The sequence below is a fragment of the Canis lupus genome, chromosome 4 (assembly GCF_011100685.1).
Source record: "Canis lupus familiaris isolate Mischka breed German Shepherd chromosome 4, alternate assembly UU_Cfam_GSD_1.0, whole genome shotgun sequence".
Lineage (NCBI taxonomy): Eukaryota > Metazoa > Chordata > Mammalia > Carnivora > Canidae > Canis > Canis lupus.
Window position 1 is genome coordinate 14145295 of NC_049225.1, and position 14961 is coordinate 14160255.

Consider the following 14961-nt stretch of genomic DNA (forward strand, 5'->3'; position numbering starts at 1 on the left):
ATGGAGGGAGAGAGATCACAGAAAAACTACACAGAAAGGGGTGTCTCAGGGCAGTGGGGCAAAGCCAACCCAAGAAAATCCTGCAGAAAGAGACTCAGTGGGATATTCAATCCTTGCTCTCTTTTCACCCTTTGATCTCTTTCCTTGGCCCTATTCACTGAAGCCATTTGGAAGGAGAAGGCAAAGACACCTATTGATGTAGGACATGGAGATCACTTCCTGGGGCAGAAAACAGATTGGCAAAAGGAGGAGATTAAATCTAGAAGAGTAACAGGATGCTGCAAGGTAGAGAAAATGTGAAGTACAGGGCAGCTCCATCATCCACAAAGATTCTGAAGCCAAAATCCTGAGTCTTTCTTGTTGCCTCTTTCTTTCTACTCCTTCATCCACAACAAGTACAAATACAACTCAAATATCTTACAGATTTGACAGTCTCTCCATCCCTACTCCACCACTTCACATAGATGAGGTCTCTCCTAGGCTACTGGGATAGCCTACGCTGTCTTTCTATGTTCTATTCTCCACAGGCAGTCGATGTGGTTGTCGTAGACAGAATAGTGACCCCTGAAAAGTCCATATTCTAATCCCTGGAAGTAGGACTATATTAATTTACACAGGTATGGGACTTTGCAGATATAATTAAATTAAGGGCTTTGAGATGGGAGGTATTATCTGGGTGGACTCAATCTAATCACAAGTCCTGAGAACAAGGTAATCTTTCCTGGCTGTAGTCAAAGAGAAATGTAGCTATGGAAGAAAGGTCAGAGACATGTAACATGACCAGGTTTAAAGATGGGGGAAAGGGGTCATTAGCCAAGGAATGCAGGTGGCCTCTGAAGTTCTAAAGGCAAGGAAACAGATTCCTCACTAGAATCTTCAGAAAGGAACTTGGCACTGCTGTGACCTTGACTTTAGCTCACTGTGAACCATGTCAGACATCTAACCCACAGAGCTGTAAGAAAATAAATTTGTCCTGTTTTGAGCCACTATTTGTGGTAATCTGTTAAGTAGCAATAGCAATAGCAATTAATAGAATGGTCTTACAAAATCTCAAGTTTTATCTCATTGCTCGACTGCTTTAAAAACCTCTAATACTTACCATTCCACCAACAGAGTCTAAAATCCTGCACCTGAGTTCCAGAGTCTGGGATGATTTGCCTGTTCCCCCTCTTTAATCTTGTTGCAGATGCTCTCCTCCTCAGTCAACATATCCTAGTTATGTCAGGATGTTCTTGTACCAGGTGCCACACTTCCTTATGCAATAGGTTCTTATACTCACATCTCCTTTTGGCTAGAGCAGTCTACCCAACCCCAATACTCTTTCAATGGGTATATTAGGGTTTTATTGCTGTGTAACAAATTACCACAAAGTTAGCATAAAATAACAGGCATTTATTATCTCGTAATTCCAATGGGTCAAGACTAGCCAGGCATGGTGCAATTGGATCCTCTCCTTAGAGTCTTACCAGACTGTAATTAAGGCCAGGTGAGCTGCATTGTCACTTGCAGAATAGGAAAGAATCTCACAGAGGCACAGTTCAGTTTCTGACAGAACCTGTTCCTTGCTGATTTCAGCTTCTAGTGGGTGTCAGCACTCTGACTTGTGCCACGATGCTCCAGTCTCTGCCTCCATGGTCACAAGTTGTCTCTCCCTCTTTTCTGTGTCTTCTCCTCTTCTCTTCTGTATCTGCCTCAAGTCTCCTTCTGCCTTTTTCTTATATGGACATTTATTATTGGATTTAGTGTTCACCTGATAATCCATAATGAGCTTCTTATCTCAAGATTCCTATGGAAAGATCCTTTTTCTAAGTGAGTCATCATTCATGGGTTCTGGGGATTAGCAGGACATATCTTTTGGGACCCACCATTCAGCCTTCTACAGGTCAACTGCTTGAATGCCTTTATCCCTGTGGGTCCTCCCATTTCATGCTCAGCAGCATCTTGCACGTTAGCATTAGCACAGTTCTGATTACCTGCTCAAGGTCTATTGTTGGTCTGCTAGAGCACACGTCCCCACAGGTAGGAAACCTGTCTGTCTCACTCACAGCTATGTTTCCCAGCACCCAACATGGATTAAGCACATGAAAAGCAGTTTGTTTTTTCCAAACCTACTGGATCATTGCTTTCTCTCCCACTTTGCTGGGTAGAAATAGCCTAAGTCATTGGTAATAAAGTTCTTCCCACTAATTGTGAATTTGTCATCTTTCAAGCTGTCTCATTAAAAAAATGCATTCATATTCTGAATTTAAATGAAGATATTTATCTTCTAGTTCATTGCTTTATTGTAGGAACCTCGGACCAATCTCATTGTGTAAGAGAAAGTTTGACATATAGATGGTGCACTCAACTTCTTTACTATATAGTCCATGGCATGTAAAAGTGGCACAAGACACCATATCTACTTTAACAGCTCAGTTCCGTTAGGCTGGTAAGATTCCTTTTTACAGGAAGAATATTTAATCCTTTCAAGTCTGAACTCTGGCTTCCTACACGCTGTGCCTTATACACAGCAGAATGCAGAAGTGGTACTCAGCGAATAACAAATAACAGCTACAATGATGATTGTAATGCATACCGTAATATTGTTACTAGAAATATAATTATGTGAACAGACAATTTACAGAAGAGAAGGGACCTCAGAGCCCTTGTGTTGTCAATCTGGCCTCTCTCTTAATCAGGGATAATAATAATAAAAATATCCCCCCCCCATCTGCAGTCAGCTTGTCAACATAGCAATATTTATAGAATGCTGTATATAACAATGGCATCTCCATGCAGATGGATTAAGATCGAGGAGCAGCTGCAGATGGCTGTTCATTAACTGAAAGAAGAAAATGAATCTGAACAAAGGCACTTATGGAACCCCTAATTTATTAGTGCTGTAATAGGGAAGAGGAGCTCTCTGGAATGGTAACTGAGTAAGACTGGTTACAAAGATAATTGTGAAAACAAGACACAGATTCAGTACAACATACAGGGACATTTTATTGCCTGTAAGTTCTGTAGAATTACAAGGTCAACAGATATCAGACTCAACATCTAATCCTTCATATTTATTAATTACATTCAACAAAGCACTTGCCATCAATCTAGGGACTTAAGCTCGATTAATATTCTGTCACAAAAACCTGCTCAATTTGTCCAGAGTCTAAGATTTCTTTTACTTCTCTGGTGTATTTAATACAGCATATGTGTGCATACATATGCACACACACACACACACTATGAACACACATACACTTTCCCCAAAACAGTCTGACTGTGGTCCTCAGAGTGACTTCCAAACATTCCAACATTAAACTAGGTAAGATATGTTAAATGTCCAACAAAATGTCAGACACAAAGAAGGCACTCCCCAGATTTTTTTTTTTTTTTACCTTTGATGTCACAGCTGCTACATAACCAAGCAAATTGTTGTCTGCATGACATCTCTGGTTTGTACTTCTCCAGAGGAGTCCATAAGTATCTAAGAATTTCACATTAACTAGGATTCATGTCAATGATTTTTTTCTTATTTTATTTTATTTTATTTACTTATTCATTAGAGAGAGAGACAGAGAGAGAAACACAGGCAGAGGGACACACAGGCTTCATGCAGGGAGCCCCATGTGGGACTCAATCCAGGGACTCCAGGACCATGCCCTGAGCTGAAAGCAGATGCTTAACCACTGAGCCACCCAGACGTCACTTTGTCAATGATTTTCAAAGTGGAAGATGTTCTAACTAAATGAAACAAAAACAAAACAAAAATATTCATTAATAGATGAATAGACAAATACATTATGCTGTTTCCATACAATGAAATAAAAAGAACAGACTACCGGTATAAGGAACAGACTACTGATATAACATGCAGCACCAAAGAATCTTAAAATCATGCCAAGTGAAGGAAGACAGACAAAAGAGTACATACTATGATTCCACAAATAAAATTGTAGAAAGGAAAGTTTAATGTATTGTAAAAACAGAGTGAAAAAAAGAACCGTAGTTGTCCAAGGCCAGAGGTGGGGAACTTCTCTGGGAAGAGGGTGATTATGGTGGTGACTCTCTGTCAAAACCCATTGAACTGTTCATTTAAAATGAGTTTAATTACTGCATGTAAATTATAACTTAATAAGTTCATTTTAAAAAGTTCTTTGGAGGGGGCAATCCAAGATGGCTATAGGAAGATCCTGAGCTCACTTCCTCCTACAGACATACTGAATCTATAGCTACAGATAAGACAATTCTCTCTGAAAACTAGCTAAACAGCTCATCTTCAACAAAGGGTAAATAGACCACATTAATATGGGTAGGAGAGGAAGAGATAAGATCTTGCCCAAAACCCCACCCCTAGTGCAGTAACCCACAATTGAAAGGAATCTCAAAAATCTGGAGCTTCTTCCTGAGAAGTGAGGGTTTCATGCTTTATAGCAAGCACCGCAGTCCTTGGGACCTGTACCAGAGAGTCAAGCCCCCAAAACATCTGGCTTTGAAAAATAGTGGAGCTTATGTCTAGGAGACCTAAAGGGCTGTAGGGAATTGAGATGCCATTCTTAAAAGGCTTACACGCAGACTCTTTGGGGCCCAACACAAGAGCAGCATTTTGGAAAGTGCCTAGACTATTTGTGAAGGAGATCTGATTACTAATTTTAAAGAGTCTGCCTGAGGAGAAAGGGTCTGCTGGGACTCTCTCTCAGAGGGAGGCACTGATGTGCATCATTTTTGTACTGTCTCCACCTAGCTAGCATAGGCAGGCATACACACTCTCCAGCTGCCCTGCCAAGGCCAGCAGGCATACCTTGCCCTTGTGTTCTTAGCTGCCTCACTAAAGCAAATGAGCATACACAATTTCCATACTCTGGTTACTTCGCTAAGGCTGGTGGGCACACACAGACCACACAGGGGGCTCCCCTTGAGCACTTGGCTCTGGTGGCCATGAGGACTCAGATTCCTGAGTCTCACAGGACTGTAATGATCAGAACAACAGTTATTGGCATGCTGACACCCCCAGGGCACTGTACAGACAGGAGAAGGCAACATTTTTTCAGTCTTTCTGTGAAATGGGCCTATTTATTTGTCCTAGAGTTTCAGCCTGAGGGACAGACTTCAGGTTTGCCACTCATCTGAGACTATGGTAGTGCTTTCAGGGGACATAAGCCAGGAGACAACATCCAACATCTGACTGAGATCTCTCCTTTGGAACACTGTCAAGTCTTGGCACACCCTCAACAACTGGAACCTATCAAGAATAAATCAGGCTGTTCAAATGATCATAAAGGTTCAAGAAAACCAAGATCCAGGGCAGGGTTGAGTGATAGGGGGGTTTGGGGACACACAAAATGGGTGAAACTTCCAATTACAAAATAAATAAGCCCTGGGGATGTAATAATACAGCTCATTAACTATAGGCAGTGATATTGTGGTGCATAATTGAAAGCTGTCAAAAGAGTAAATCCTAAAATTCTCATCACAAGAAAAACAATTGTAATTTTGTATGGTGATGAATGGTAACTAGACTTATTATAGTGATCATTTTGTAGTATATAAAATATTGAAGCATTATGTTGTACACCTGGAACTAATACAATGTTATGTGTCAATTATACCTCAATAAATAAATAAATAAGTACTCCTTTGCTCAAATATGTTTGAGAAATAATTCACCCTATCTTCTCCTCTCAGAAATTCATAATTAATCAATTAAAGACTCTTAATCCACGAGAGGCAATTGAATCATTAGAAGCTCAGAGAAGAAATCCTATCGTGTAGAACACTGATTAATTAACTGTTGATTTCCACATTCCCTGAAACTACATTACTTCCAATCCCTCTCATCTTAAAAATCAAATCCTATTAACATCCTTGGATTATCAGTTTAGTAGTTGTATGATCATGGGTGAATCACTTAAATTCTTTTTACTATAATTTCCTCACCTGAAAAGTAGGACATTAGTCCCTATCTTATAGGCGTAGTGAGGCAGAAATGAGCTAATGTTTGTAATATACTTAAGAACAGTGCCTGGGACAGTGTGTTAGTTACTCTTGGAACTCATTTTGGAAAATGGAAAGCCTTCTTTCAATCATCCACCTAACCAGAAAAAGTCAGGATGAATATTATTGTCTTTATATCCCTGAAAAAGAGAGTGAGCGAAATTTCTTAATGAAGAAGCTGCTCAAATGATTTGTATGTAAAGCAATGCACAATGATGCTCTAGAAAGGGAATTAAACTTAAATTGATGCCCAGCTCTGAGGTTTACTAACACTGCAACTTGGGAAGTCATATGATGTCTCTAGACCTTATCTTCCCTTCATCTAAATAGAAAGTGGTTGATGGAGGCAGAAAGCAGAGTCATGATCACCAGGGGTTGGCAGAAGAGAGAGTAGAACTGTTCAATGGGTACAGGGTCTGTTTTAGGGCAAGTGATGAAGGTGATCAGGATAAGATAGTGATATTGGTTGTACAAGAATGTGAATGTACTAAAAGCTACTGAATTCTGCACTTTAAAATAAAGTAGTAATTTTATTTTTTAAATTGAGCTTTTTATCTCAATAAAAATATATGGTTGTTGTATTAGATTATATTCAAGATCCCTCACAGTTTGTTCATTCCTTCATTTATTCAATAAATTTCTATTAAGCCTCCTCTATATAAAAGGCAATGTGTTCTATTCTGAGGACACAGTAATGAACAAAAAGGCATGGTCCTTAACCTCATGAAAATTATATCTTTATTATTTGATATTATAGACAGAAAGAATAAAGGAATAGGACTCCCATTTTACTCAGTGCCAAGCTGTAGCCACTGTGAGCTTGTCTGTGCATATCTCATTTAGTCTTTATAAGATTCACATAAAGTAGATGTTATCATGCATGTTGTGCAAGTAAATTAAGCCTTAAGGAAGTTAAGTAAACCTTACTAAGATTATAGATTTTATAAGTAGTATAGCAAGGAGTTGAAATACATAACCGTAAATTCATATAATACGACATTTGTTTTCATAATATAATTTTATAAAGCTAACATTATTTATATAAAAGGGAAAGTACATGTGACATTAAGATGTACAGTGTTTCCTGTGAAGTTTGGCCTCACTGTGACAAATGCCAGCAAATAGAGTTAATAAGGTGAAGAAAACTAATTAGAAGCCAAAGAGCCAGTGATGCCTAGAGAAATATCCTTTGGGATATTTACATATTCAAGATAATTGTTCTTATTAAAACCATTGTTTAGGATGGGATTTGTTGTTGTTGTTTTCATCTAGGGGAGGATAATTGTTATAAAATTTCTTGTGCTACTCCTAAAAGTCTCTATTGGTATAAAATCTCATGTTCATCATAATTTTTAACAATATACTGGGCACATTGTAAGAAAAAAAAATGACCCTAACAAGGCATGTTCCTGTAATCATTTATAGTTTGCATGTACACAATAACTAACTACTGAAATGCAACTGGCAAGAAAATTGAAGGCAGACTGGATAGTAAAAGATACTGAAGAAAGACAAACACAGATCATTTACTTTGGTTAGTAATTCATGCTACATTTAAGTAGTATTATCAACTGGGGTGTGGGGTAGGTTGAAATATTTTCTTTAATTAGCATCTCAATTGATAGAAAAGTTGGATTAACCCTTCACAATACAATCATTTGTTTAGTAGCTGGAAAGGAAATTTTAGAGGCAGAGCACCCATGTTCTATTTTTCCAATTCTTATTTTTTTCTTGTCTTTTATTTTGAATTGTTTGGCTTCGGTTGCCATTACAATGTAAAAGAATAGCAGCGATAGAAAGCACTTTGTTTCTGACTTTAAAGAAGTACTAATGTTTTAGATCTGTATGAGATGTTTCTTGAGGTTTATTGAGAGAAACCCAAGTTTTCTAAGAAATTTTCCTGAATGAGTGTTAACTTTTATCTCATACCCTTTTCTGCATCTATTGATAGGAACACACTGAGCTTTCTCTCTTACTGTTAAAAATTTTATAATATATTAATATACTTTTGGAGATCAAACCATCCTCACAGTCCTGGTGTAATGCTGGCCCTCACTTAACCTCTACAGTCTCACTTCTGGCCAGTTAGCCTGATGATCACAATCTATTTGAACTTTCTTCCATTCTTTTAATAAATTTACTTTCACACTTCTGCATTGTTCTTCTCCTGGCATGATCTTCTGGGCTTCACTCTCTCCCAATATGCCAACTTGGTTAAATCATTGTCTACTACTGTTAGCTTAAACAACACTTGTTTGGAGAAAGTCAGAAATGCTCTCCAACTCTTGATCATAGAGCTACTTGTCTTTTGATAGCACTTACATTAAGTTGTAATTATCTGTTTAATATTCTGTCTTCCTAAATATATGGGACACTGCATGGGAGAAGATACTAGGCATGTTTTAGTAAAACCTCTATAACTCACAGAAGACTGGAACAGCATGAGAAATTATAAATCCTGAAAAAAAGAGTGGTGGTTGGGGAGAATGAGAGAATATACTCAATTTAAATTTCTGCGGTGACTTGAAACATGAAAAAGCTGTTTTTCCTTTAATTAGCCTCACAATTTTCTGATTTCATTCAAAACATGCTGCATATATAGCAAAGCATGAAAAGAAATTAAATTTTTGAGGCTATGGACCACCATGAAGAAGCAAGATTGACGGAGAATGGAGAAAAGGCAGTTCTGTGTAAAATATATGTATTTTAATGTCATCTCATGTAAAGAATTGCAAAATATTGATTCATGTTTAGGATTTGAAAACTATCATTTCATAATATAACCCTAGCAGCTGTGATGTACAAACACTTCAGCTTGGATATTCAGATGTTGAAATGCCAGTGGCTCTGTGATTGTCACAGAAGGTTCTAAGCAACAATAGGACAAGGGAACAGTGTGATAGAAGAGAAAGGAACAGAATAATTAGTTCTAGGACAACCTTGTGAGAATAAAAGTCAAGAGTGTTAAAGGTAAGCAAAAGATCAATTGGAGATGAGCTTGATTCTTGCCCTTCTCTAGATTAATTGAATTCTATTTCAGTGCTGATATCTTGTTCTCATTTAGATTTCCTTTTCCTTCTCATTCCATTCTCACTGCTCACCTCTTGGTTTATACTCTCATAAGTTTATTCCTGTATCCTTGCCATCAATCTCTTCCTATTACCACCTTTCTAGGAAAACCCCTATATCCCTTTTCTTCCCCACTTCATCCAGATACATCCATTTGTCTTGCCTGTAATGCTAGCAGGCTTAGGGTCTGTCCATGATATAGCAGGAAGCATATCAAATGTTCTGTATTGAACTATCACATTGCTTCAATTTCAGACTTCTTTCTTGCCAAGAAGGGGTCAGAGTGAGAGATACCATTCTGTAGTCCAGTCTTCTCTCTGATCACATCGAGGTCACCTCGATGGGTTTCTAAGTGCCAGGCTAATCTCCCTAGCTTTTCTAGTCCAACTCTGTTCCTTCCACTCTTGCCATCTACCTTGCTACCAATATCCTGGCCAGATGCCAAATTTTCCTCCTATTCATCACCTTGAATACAGAATTTAAATGCTCCCAGTCTTTTCATTCATCCCAGACATTGTCTTGACCTCATTGCTTTCATAAACACCTTAGTTTCTTTCAGCAATCAGGAAGGTCACAGGTAGATAAATAAACAAAAGTCAAAAGGGGAGACAGAATTGAGACAGATTCTGTTTCTGTTGCATTCATGCTGAATCTGTTGCATTCATACTGTTAACCTACTTGTTGCTGACTCTTACTCTCCTAACTGATTCTGCTTTGGACTTTGACCCACATTTGACCTCCCACCATATTGTTTTTTTCTCTAACTACTCCCCGTGGTCTGCAGCATCCATACCCACTTGCTATCAAAAAAGACCTGCTTTTATAACTTTATCTCCTTCCAACATAAGAATCCACAAAATTCATTGCTTACCACAATGGCTCTCAAATTATGCTTCTCTCTCACTAGTGCTGATGTTCTACTACAAACTACAAAGAATAGGAGTATTTCTCTTTGCACCAAAAAATTAAATGAATGAATTGAATTTTCTCATTTTAATCTCTTCTTCTAGTCATAGTACATAGCAAAAATCTAAACACTCAATAAGCCAGCGAATAAATATTCATTGATTTGACTTTACCAATGTTTGTGGTTAGGGATTTATATGAAATTAAAAGCAGATTCCCAAAGACTAAAGAGTTTTTGGAATTTTTATGGTTGCAATATGGTCTCTTGATAATTTGGGAATATGATGAAATTATAACATAACATGTCAAACAGGTATCTACTATCTATATCTATATCTCTACTACATATCTACTATACCATATATATTATGTATGATTAATATAAGTATATATGTACTAAGGTCATATACATATATAAAAGATACATAAATATGTCCACACACATGCACACACTCACACACATGCACATACTCATATACACATGCACATGTACACACACATGCAGAGTGTTGCTAATGGTGTGACTCCTGCTAGTGAACATTTGTTAACTCCAATATGTTTTCCTTTATAAATGAAAGCAATATTCTCTATGTCTCCCTAACCCTTTTCCCTTTACCTCATTTTGTTTTTTCATTTTTTAAATATAAAGGATGTATGTTTTTGATTAAAATAAAAATTCTCTTTCTGTTAATAATCAGAATTAATTTCAGACAAAGCTAAGACTAGAGTTCCTTTGGAAATATGCCGAGGAGACCCCATGAGTGTCTGGTAACACTTAAACCTTCACTAAGTATCCTATTATATATTTATCATATAACATATCTGTTTATATCAAGCTTTACAATAACTCACTCTCATGCATTAGGCAGACATATGGATTGTTTAATGACATTGGCATGTCTTCTGTCTCCAGATCAGTTTCCTGCCATGGCATCCACACACTATAAAGAAATTATAGATGCATTTTTTTGAGCAAGGAATGAATTTTGGAATGACAGCCTGGCTCTGCTCCATGATGTTAAAAAAAAAAAAAAAAAAGAAGAATGATAAAGCTTTTTCAAAAACTGTGGTTAAAAAATAATTCTAAAATACTGATTTACAAAGATCCCTGAACTTGCTTTAGTTACTGGAAATTTAGTAGCACTGGTAACTTATTCTGGTAATCTAGATGACACTCACTATTCTATTTACTGCTTTTCCAAACCAGTAATCTGGGGAGACATTTATAATAACTATTTTCCTTAATCCCCTGCTGAACTGATAAAGGTGATTTTCTGAAATTTCTGTAGGAATAAAGCATTCCAAGTAATCACTGATGGACAGACTACAGATATCTAAAAATAGAAGGACTTTGGTTCCTACTTTCACAAAAAGAATCTGATGTCAGCAGTGTCAGGAAATGCAACCTAACCAGAGTGAAAACACCCCATGGGGTTATATAACTCACTGGAGTCATTTTCAGGTTCTGCATGTAAATTGTATAAAACTCCCAACAATATAATCCTCAGGATATGAGAATGATTGGCAGGCTGCAAAGCTTTTTCTTTAGACTCAAACAGTTCTTTGATACAAACAATATTTTTCATTTCAAAGGTAATTGTTGGTAGCCAATAGGCACTGATAGTCCCATGTGGGTAGCACAATAAGTACATTGCCTTTCAAAAAACAGGATTGCTTTTCATGTGATAGAGACCATTTGTGCAATTGAAAACCCATTCAGAAAGCACACTGATAGACAGACCCTTTAAAATTCCAAGATGTAAATGTATTGAAGTGCACTATCAGACAGGCTCTCACACAAAAGCTCCTTGGAAAATAATTTAATATATATATTCAACCATCATTGTATTTACTTTTTTGGCAATAATTCCTTTCCCCTTATTTTCCACTACACTTAGCAGAAAACCTCAGCTGCATCTCGGCTGAAACAAAGACAAGCCACAGTTCCAAATTTCAGTTTTTATCATTGTCTCAATTACTGTTTCCCACTGTCCCATTTTTGTTTCTTACCAGAAATTTGTAAAATCTACAGGACTCAGAGATGATAAGTGATTTCATAGCCTGTCTCTGGCTAAAAATGTCCAAGAAAGTAGATTTTTCAAGTTAATCTTGTAAATTGTCTCATTTTATCTCCTAGGGTGAGTTTATCTTACACCAAATAGCAAATGGTGTTTATCTTTTCATTTTATTTGTACTAATATTTTTCAGTCAGAGAGCAGATCAGTGAGGGATATTCAGGCTGTTCAATATTTGTGCTTATTGACGGAGTTGGAGCAAACATGTTGTAAGAGCATGTAACTAAGTGAACTATTCAACGTAAAGCAAAAAACAAAGGATTCTGCATTACTATTCATCAAAAGATTAACCATAATCCTATTAAGAAGACAAAGTACAGTTCTAAAAGATTTCCACATTCAAAATTCTGAGTGATCAGCTGAGCTGAAAGAAAATCGATTCTTACATCACATCAAGAACAATCTTTTATGAATCTCTACATAACTATTGATAGCCTTGCAATTAAAATAATAAAAGTACAGTGACAATCTTGAGCCATTATTTAATCAATTCCTATAAAATGAAAAATGAAAAGCATATTTAGCTGGGTCTTGGTACCTGGGAAGAATTAGGTCACAATATAAAATTGCTATGGGAATCAAGAGACACAGTTCATCTTTTCTCTGAATTGAGTCACTGTGTAAACTTCAACCAGTTGCTTAATCCTTCTGTTTCATTTTTACCTTGTGTGAAAGTGAGAGTTCATTTAAACCACAAAATCAACAGAGATGCCAGAAGGACTGAAGACATCATTTTCCTAAAAGTACCTATAACCATTGCAAAACAGATCCATGCACTAAAATTAAAAACCTATATTTCAAAATTAATGCTTTTACTTACTTATGTGCTAGGAAGGCTGCATATTCTCTACTATAAATGTAGATATTTCAAATTATATTTTTTAAATGAATGTCTTTAGGCTTTTTTCAGTTTTCCCAGTATGGCTTGTAGCTAATCTAGGGTCTCCTGGGCTTTATCTGCTGTACCAAAGTCATCATCATCAAATAGTTAAGATTCTTTGGCAAAGCTCTAGAACACTTGTTAATGACAGCTCTGTAATAATGCCTTATATATGCATACCGCTTGGCACTTTACAGTCTAATTTACATAATGCTTTCTTGGTTAGTAAACAATTCTGTTTTAAGGATGAGTGATGGTACACTTGCTATGACTTCAGTCTTTTTGAGGTAAGGAGTTGGTGGCTTGTCTTCCAGAGATGGAATATTTCTGAGATTTTGCCACTTAAGCCAAACAATGTGATTCACCAGCATAATCTTCATCATTGGATATAATAACACATATTTAGCTATAGTGCGGAGTGAACACCAGTGCCCACAGGTCAAGATATCTAAAAATGAACAAGTGACAATGGTGTTGTTGAGACAACAGAGAGGCTAAAGTCTCTTTCAAGTTGAAGATTCAGTTCTAATTGTTGCCATATGTCAACTCAATCTCTGTAAAATTTTAAAGAAAAACAAAATCTGTACACATATAAATAAAATATCTCAATTCTTAAAAAATAGAATCAAACTTTTGAGAACTCTGAGAAACACTTCTGTGCTATGACATAATTGTGCCATTGGAAGTCTCACATTATCAAAAACTTCCTTATAAAAACAGTTGTTTCAACAGGAAAGTGGAGATTAAATGTATAAAGAGTTCCAGACTATGTATAATACATCTTTATCCTGTAGGAATTTCACAGCAGTGATGCTTTTAAGCATTATATATGTGTAGAGCTATAATACCTAAACATCACGGAATGTTGACTTCATACACACTTTTGCTCAAGACCAGAATCTTCTATCACCACAAACTCTGCCACTGATACAGCACTTCTTACATTTCTGACACTATCCTCATCACTGTTAAGATAAACATCATGAAGTCACTCAACAAAGGGATGGGTTATGAACACATCTGCATTGGTTGCTTCTGATTTCCATCTTATTAAAACCTAAAATATACATACTATACTGTGCACCAAAGAAGTGGTCTTTTAGTGTTTATCTCAGTCTGAGATACCTATTCCTGTTGATGGCAGGAAAAAAAAATACTTCTAAGTTTGCCAGTTACAGTATCTCAAGCCCTTCTAGTTTAAAATAATTTCTTTCAGTTTTTGAATAGTCTCATTTCAGAAATGATTACGGCAACTCAAAATTCAATTCCAATCTAATCTGTTTCTTTTCTCTCAGTCCCCAAGGCAGTTTCTGGTTTCAAGGGTTACTTTTCTATCCTGACAGTCAAGTAGTTAGGGTCTAGCATGCTCATACTCTTTTCTGGATCTCCATCAACCACTCGTGGGTATTTATCTCTGGTGCCCAATAATGAAGAGCTCACTTGCTAAAATTCATAGTCTGTTCCTTTGGTATGAATGAAGTGTATTGAGTGTTCCATGGCTACATTAACCATCACTCCCTGTTGGCAAGGCCTACTTTTACCTCTATTACTGCTACTACTACTACTATTACTACTACTACTACTACTACACTACTACTACCTTGTAGTAAAATGCATATATCATAAAATTTACCATTTTAAGGGAAGTGTACAATCAAGTGGCATTAAGTACATTTATAACATTATGCAGCCATCTTCACTCTCTAGTTTTGGAAGTTTTTTGTCACCCCAAATGGAACCCATGTACTCAGTAACTATTCCTTCTCCCTCACAGCCTCTTATAACCACCACTGTATTTTCTGTCTCTATGAATGGAAAATAGACAGAATTTGTATATTCTGGATATTTCAGATAATAGAATCATAGAAGAAGTGATCTTTGGTGTTTGGCTTATTTCAGTTAGCATGTTTTCAAAATTTATCTTTATAGTTGCAGGTACTAGTACTTTATTCTTTTTTTATGGTTGAATAGTATTCCACATTAGGGTTATATCACCTTTGTTCATCCAAAAAGTGATACTCGCTTTTGAAACTTGCTTTATTATTTTTGGTCTATTCA

The 14961-nt window shown here is 36.6% G+C and overlaps 1 long non-coding RNA gene across 1 annotated transcript; it reads right to left on the bottom strand.

Annotated features, from left to right (window-relative positions):
• Positions 1-3566: 3566 nt before the first annotated feature.
• LOC111095703 lies at positions 3567-12988 on the bottom strand. Its single transcript, XR_005357570.1, has 3 exons — positions 12844-12988; positions 10801-10889; positions 3567-3723 (listed from the first exon to the last, which is right to left on the bottom strand). It is a non-coding gene; the product is annotated as an uncharacterized LOC111095703 (long non-coding RNA).
• Between the last annotated feature and the right edge of the window lie 1973 nt (positions 12989-14961).